This window comes from Heptranchias perlo, unplaced genomic scaffold (genome assembly GCF_035084215.1).
Source record: "Heptranchias perlo isolate sHepPer1 unplaced genomic scaffold, sHepPer1.hap1 HAP1_SCAFFOLD_282, whole genome shotgun sequence".
Lineage (NCBI taxonomy): Eukaryota > Metazoa > Chordata > Chondrichthyes > Hexanchiformes > Hexanchidae > Heptranchias > Heptranchias perlo.
The window spans coordinates 16,499-22,285 of record NW_027139294.1 but is presented as its reverse complement, the minus strand read 5'-3'; the positions used below and the strand labels follow the sequence as shown (position 1 = coordinate 22,285).

The following is a 5,787-nucleotide window of genomic DNA, read 5'->3' as shown; positions in this document are numbered from 1 at the left end:
CAGGTTGGACGATCAGTTGAAGCCTCGTCCACACACAGAACACGTGTACGGTTTCTCCCCGCTGTGAATGGTGTGATGTTTTTTCAGGCTGTGTAACTGGTTAAAGCTCTTTCCACAGTCAGTGCACTGGAACACTCTCACTCGGGTGTGTGTGTCTCGGTGCTTTCCCACTCACACTGATGTTTGAAATCTTCTCCCACAGATAGAACAGACAAACATTTCTCCTTCCACATTCAAAGGCCGATGATATTCAGGTCCTGATGAATCGAGTGACTCTGTCAGATCTTGGCATGCTGTTTGGTTTGAGTTTCCCTCTGCAAATCCTCCCCTTCTAATACCCTATAAAGGAGTTTATAAAAGTCATCACTGTAAGTACAGGGTAGAAATTCAGAACAGACAATTCTAGTTTCTACAAAACCTTCTTTCCTCTCTTGTGCCTCAAAGCTGTAAATCCCCGTCCCACACAATCTCCCTCCTCCCTGTGCTGAAATCCAAACTCATCGCATCATCTTTCAGTGGCCCGAAACCATGAGTGAAAGGGTGAGAGAGTGAGTGAGAGAGTGAATGTGAGAGAGTGAATGTGAGAGAGTGAATGTGAGTGTGTGAGAGAGAGTGTGAGTGAATGTGAGAGTGAGAGTGAGAGTGTGAATGTGAGAGAGAGTGTGAGTGAGTGTGTGAGTGAATGTGAGAGTGAATGTGAGAGTGAATGTGAGTGAGTGAGAGAGTGAATGTGAGTGAGTGTGAGAGAGTGTGAGATAGTGAATGTGAGAGTGAATGTGTGTGAATGTGAGTGAGTATGAAAGAGTGAACGTGAGGGAGTGAGTGTGAGAGAGAGAGTGTGAGTACAGCAGTGGGCTCGGTGTGGAGAATGAAGTGGGGCAGGTGGAGCATGTTTCAGTGGGGCAGCAGTGATCATAATCTCATTAGGTTTAGAATATTTCTGGAAAAGGACAGGGGACAGTCAAATGTGAAAATTCTTAACTGGAGGAGGGCTAATTCCAGTGAGTTAAAAAGGGATCTTTTCTGTGTGGATTGGAATCAAAAATTGTCAGGCAGAAGAGTAATTGAACAGTGGGAGGCCTTCAAGGAGGAGTTGGTTTGGGTACAGAGTAGACAGATTCCCACGAGGAGGAAAGGAACAGCATCCAAAGCTCGAGCTCGGATGAATAAAGATATAGAGATCACCATTTCTCCTTCATTTACAGACGATCACTGACCGATCATCATTTCTCCTTCATTTACAGAAGTTTCCTGACTGATCACCATTTCTCCTTAATTTACAGACATTCCCTGACCGATTACCGTTTCTCCTTCATTTAAAGACGTTCCCTGACTGATCATTATTTCTGCTTCATTTGTAGACGCTCCCTGACCAATCACATATCTCCTTCATTTACAGATGCTCCCTGACCAATCACATTTCTCCGTCATTTACAGACGCTCCCTGACCGATCACCAGTTCTTCAATTACAGACACTCCCTGACCGATCTCCATTTCTCCTTCAATTACAGACGTTCCCTGACCGATCGCCATTTCTCCTTCAATTACAGATGCTCCCTGACTGTTCACCATTTCTCCTTCATTTACAGATGCTCCCTGACTGATCACTATTTCTCCTTCAATTGCAGACGCTCCCTGAAAGATCACCATTTCTCCTTCATTGACAGATGCTCCCTGACCAATCACATTTCTCCGTCATTTACAGACGCTCCCTGACCGATCACCAGTTCTTCAATTACAGACACTCCCTGACCGATCTCCATTTCTCCTTCAATTACAGACGCTCCCTGACTGATCGCCATTTCTCCTTCAATTACAGATGCTCCCTGACTGATCACCATTCCTCCTTCAATTGCAGACGCTCCCTGACAGATCACCATTTCTCCTTCATTTACAAATGCTCCCTGACCGATCACCATTTCTCCTTCATTTACAGACGCTCCCTGACCGATCACCATTTCTCCTTCATTTCCACACTCCCTGACCGATCTCCATTTCTCCTTCAATTACAGATGCTCCCTGACCGATCACCATTTCTCCTTCATTTACAGACACTCCCTGACCGATCTCCATTTCTCCTTCAATTACAGATGCTCCCTGACGGATCACCATTTCTCCTTTAATGACAGACGTTCCCTGACCGATCAACATTTCCCCTTCATTTACAAACGCTCCCTGACCGATCACCATTTCTCCTTCATTTACAGACGCTCTCTGACCGATCACCATTTCTCCTTCATTTACAGACGCTCCCTGACTGATCCCCATTTCTCCTTCATTTGCAGACGCTCCCTGACCGATCACCATTTCCCCTTCATTTACAGACGCTCCCTGACCGATCACCATTTCCCCTTCATTTACAGACGCTCCCTGACCGATCCCCATTTCCCCTTCATTTACAGACGCTCCCTGACCGATCCCCATTTCCCCTTCATTTCCCGGCGGGTAGTGAGGGGGGGATAATGTTCACTGTTTTATATTCGGGTCTGGGGCCGCACTCGGGGTTTGTAAAGCCTGAGCCTGGGCCTGAGCCCGGACCCGGGCCCCGGGGTTTATTGAGCCTCTTGCTCCGATCCTCTGACCTGCACCGAACGCGCTCCTCCCGCAGCCTCGACTGGCCGCGCATGCTCAGGACACACTGCCCGATAATGAGTCACTACTGCGCCTGCGTGCTGGGCTCCACTGATTCAGATAGGGCACAATCTGAACCGCGCTGCATGCTGGGTGATACAGCCTCCATTGATGATTTTACTGTCCGGCCGAAAAGCAAAGACATTGGAAGCAGGGAGAGCGCGTTTGGACCAAGGATAATAAAATAAACTGAAACCCCAGCGCTTCGAGCCATTAAAACCGGCACAAACACACAGCATAGAAGCCCCCCCCCCTCCACCCCGAATTTGGTGAACTCCAGAAAAAAAATTTTCAGTGACTTTTATTAATTTCGTTTTATTAAATGTTGCAACTGAAGGGTTCAATTAATGTTTATTTTCCAAATGCACCTCGGGACCGCCAGTCTCACCATTAATCCCGCCTGGCTATTAAGGAGAGTTCCGGACCAATAGGAGGAGCGGAAATTTATAGGCATTTCATATAACTCGTGGGGTGTTGCAGGGATCAGGACTGTGGCCTCAATTATTTACAATGTATATCAATGACTTGGATGAAGGAACAGAGTGTCTTGTGGCCAGATTTGCTGATGGTACAAAGATAGGTGGAAAAGCAAGTTGCAATGAGGACACAACGTGTCTGTGAAGGGATGTTGACAGGTTAAGCGAATGGGCAAAAAATTGGCAGATGGAATATAATGTGGGAAAATGTGAAGTCATTCACTTTGGGAGGAAAAAAATATTTTGCTTTTTTATTTGAATGGAGAAATACTACAAAATGCTGCAGTACGGAGGGATCTGGGTTTCCTCGTGCAAGAAAGACAAAATTCAACATACAGGTGCAGCAGGTAATCCGGAAGGCAAACGGAATATTGGCTTTTATATCTCGGGGGATGGAGCATAAAAGCAGTGAAGTCATGCTACAAATGTACAGGGTGCTGGAAATGTACAGGAACCTAAAGCAATTAAGATTAGTAAAGAAAAAGTACTGGAGGAATTAATGGGACTAAAAGCTGACAAATTATTTGGACCTGATGGCCGACATCCTAGGGTTTAAAAAGAGGTGGCTGCAGAGAAAGTGGATGCACTGGTTTTATCTTCCAGAGTTCCCATGATACGAGAAAGGTCCCCATGGATTGGAAGGTACCAAATGTAACCCCGTTATTCAAGAAAGAGGGAGAGAGAAAACAGGGAACTACAGAACCTTTAGCCTGACAATAGTAGGAGGGAAATTGCGAGAATCTATTACTAGGGACGTGGTAACAGGGCACTTAGAAAATCATAATATGATTAGGCACATGCAACATGGTTTTATGAAAGGGAAATCGTGTTTGACAAATCTATTTGAGGTTTTGAGGGTGTTGATAGCAGGGTAGATAAGGGAGAACCAGTGGATATAGAATATTTGGATTTTCAAAAGGCATTCGATAAGGTGCCACACAAAAGTTTGTTGAACAAGATTAGGGCTCATGGGATTGTGGGTAATATATTAGCATGGATTGGGGATTTGTTGACGGAGAGAAAACAGAAAGTCGGAATAAAGAGGTCATTTTGGGGTTGGCAGGTTGTAACTAGTGGGGTGCCGTGAAGATCAGTGCTTGGGCCTCAGATATTTACAATCTATATGAATGACTTAGATGAGGGGACCGAGTGTAATGTATCCAAGTTTGCTGACGATACAAAACGAGGTGGGAAAGTAAGCTGTGAGGAGGACACAAAGAGGATGCAAAGTGATACAGACAGGTTAAGTGAGTGGGCTAGAAGTTGGCAAATGAAGTATAAAGTGGGGAAATGTGAGGTTATTAACTTTGGTAGGAAGAATAGAAAAGCAGAATATCTTTTAAAAGGTGAGAGAGTATGAAATGTTGGTGTTCAGAGGGATTTGTGTGTCTTTGTACACGGATCACAGAAAGTTAACATGCAGATGCAGCAAGCAATTAGGAAAGCAAATGGTATGTTGGCCTTTATTGCGAGGTGGTTGGAGTACAAGGATAAGGAAGTCTTGCTGTAATTATATAGGGCTTTGGTGAGACCACATCTGGAGTACTGTGTACAGTTTTGATCTCCTTACCTGCGGAACGATACACTTGCCTTAGAGTGGGTGCAACAAAGGTTCACTAGATTGATTCCTGGGATAAGAGGGTTGTCCTGTGAGGAGAGATTGAGCAGAATGGGCCTATATTCTCTGGAGTTTACAATAATGAGGTGTTCTCATTGAAACATGTAAAATTGTTAGAGGGCCTGACCGGGTAGATGCTGGGATGCTGTTTCCCCTGGCTGGAGAGTCCAGAACTAATGGTTATAATCTCAAGATAAGGGGCCGGCCATTTGGTACAGAGATGAGGAATAATTTCTTCACTGAGAGGGTTGTGAACCATTGGAATTCTCCACCCCAGAGGACTGTGGATGCTGAGCCATTGAATAGATTCAAAACTGAGGGAGATACAATTTTGGACACAAAGGAACTCAAGGGATATGGGGATTGGTCGGGAAAGTGGAGTTGAGGCCGAAGATCAGCGATGACGCTGTCAAATGGCGGAGCAGGCTCGAGGGACTGAATGGCCAACTCTTGCTCCTTTCGCTGATGTTGGTCCACTGGAAAAGCAGAACTTGCCAGCTGTTTTAAAACTTTTAGCCTGAACAGGGACTTGAACCCTGGACCCTCAGATCACTACTTGTTTTAAAAGTCTGATGCTCTACCGACTGAGCTATCCAGGCTCGCTGTTGGATTGGTTTCCATCATACAGATTCATGGTGGGACTCTGAATTATCCCTGTCGATGGAGAAGAAGGGGAGAATTCCTGTTTACAATTTTCAGCAACGTGTTGAGGAGAATCCTTGTTTCTGTTGAACATGATGTAAGAAACATGGACAGCGAACTCGTGAGTTTACAATTCTTCTTGTTTGTACAAAATTTCTTGTCATTCGTTCGCAGCAATTAAAAAAATACACTTTACCCAATGGCTCAAAAGCTGAACTTGTCCCACACGGGAGCTGGAAAAGGCCTCTCGACATTTCAGCCGATCAACAATTGAAAGCTGAATAATTTCACCCGTGACACCGTGACACCAGGCAGCAGATTTGCCTCCCGAATTTTCCCTACACGACACTTCAAACCGATGAATCCCTGCTTCACGGAAAGAAGAATTGTGTGTTTGGTTCTTTAGATTTAAAGATGTC

At 45.2% G+C, this 5,787-nt stretch overlaps 1 non-coding gene across 1 annotated transcript; it reads right to left on the bottom strand.

The window, feature by feature from the left end:
* Window positions 1-5,240: 5,240 nt before the first annotated feature.
* Window positions 5,241-5,325, bottom strand: trnak-uuu (transfer RNA lysine (anticodon UUU)). The gene is given in 2 exon segments: window positions 5,241-5,276; window positions 5,289-5,325. It is a non-coding gene; the product is annotated as a tRNA-Lys (tRNA).
* Between the last annotated feature and the right edge of the window lie 462 nt (window positions 5,326-5,787).